Here is a 1,658-nt window from a genome sequence, read left to right as displayed (position 1 = left end):
CAAACACATAATTATAAGTATAAACAAGAATGCATTTAATGATATACAGCAATGGAAGAATATAACATACCTCTTTGGGAACTGGAATATCTACATAGTCAATAAAGCTTCAAATCTTGGAGATTCAGTGGATTCCATCCTCGCTTTATTTATTTTTGCAAAGTGGAATGCTCTGGATTTCTGCTTTTCTTCCGACTCTGCTATATAATCACCTTCAGGCTTATAAAACTTGTAAATCTTACTTGTGTGTGGAGAATGAGACCCTGAGTGGTACTTTTTAGAAGGAATTAGACCTCTAAGCATCAGCAGTGTGAATACTATAGTAGCCACAACTAACAGACCTGCCAAGTCAGCACCAGAATTCATGTGGGTTTAGTTCAGTGGCAGGCCGTTCGGAGGTGGCATTAATATAGAGGTCCTCTAAATTGGTCTGTTCGTTTTCTATATGTTCTAGCAAAAATAGGGAGTTTTCTAATATTCTATTGTTAATCCATAATCTGTTCTCCTGAAACTCTTCAGAAATCTGATCAAGTTTTGGATAACTGTGAATTTCTGCATAAGTAGAAATGGCTTGTTCTTGATTGATGCCATTATGCTGCTGTCTTGTAGCAGGTACTGATTGGTCTTCAATGTATAAATCATCATGATCCCTGTCATGTTCATTGCCTTGAGCCTCTATTTCAGAATAAGTGTTCAAGGTGTCTCCTGGGCCGGTATCCATGCTCCCAGTCACAGGAAGGTGGTACTGTTTAAACAATTCTGGCTTTCCAAATTTGCCGACATCGGTTCCATGGTTTTCAGCACTAGTATAGTTGTCTATAATACTCTTTGAAAAGAAAGATTTGCAGAATCTTGGAACTTCTGCTGCAACGTTCCTCATGCTAGCCAGGAGATTTATGCAGAAATTTATGAAATCAACCACAGATCTGGTGCTAATGCTCACTTTTGCCAAATATTGAAACCCAGAGCGAAAGAAACGAAGTCTTATGTCTGAAATTTTAGTGAGATTTGCCCTTGATGATTCTTTGATTCGATCAAGCTTGAAACTAGACTTCGTTGAAGCCATTGAAGGTTCTTGAAACCTTTTGAAATATTCTTTCAGTCCCGTTGAGTTCGATCCTGATGGTTGAGCTGTAGATGGTGTATAACATTTTAGTTCAGATGGAACAGTACTGTTTGTGCTGAAGGAATTGCTTCCGACAGGCAGTACAGAAAAGATTGAAAAACAGAAAACCAAGAGGATTGAGAGTGTCCAAATCATGGGCCTGCGTTTTCTGAACCTCAAATGGCTTTCAGAGCCTTTCCAGCTCAGGGAATTGGCAGCCATTTTATGTTCAGTTTTGACAGATCTCAGTACTATGGTATGGTCTGCAGCTGGTTCAAAACTAGATGGACTTTTGCTCTCGTTTTCATTATTATCCGATCCAGCATTTAGTGTCAGCTGTGGTTCATTCTCAGCTGGAGTTAACTCTGGTTTATCTGATCCAGAATTTAGGGTTAACTCTGGTTCAACGCATGAAATATCTGCACTTTGGGGCGAATCTTCCTTTGATTCTTCTTCGCTTCTTTTAATTTCAGGAATTTCTTGGGCCGGTCTGGCTTTGTTCATTGGATTGGCTGGTGCTTCACCTCGGAACCTTCGAAACCTTGGCCTAGGA

The sequence above is a fragment of the Pinus tabuliformis genome, chromosome 6, assembly GCF_031772625.1.
Source record: "Pinus tabuliformis cultivar Carrire ecotype Pingquan chromosome 6, CPIR1, whole genome shotgun sequence".
Taxonomy (NCBI): domain Eukaryota; kingdom Viridiplantae; phylum Streptophyta; class Pinopsida; order Pinales; family Pinaceae; genus Pinus; species Pinus tabuliformis.
This window is presented reverse-complemented; position numbering follows the sequence as displayed.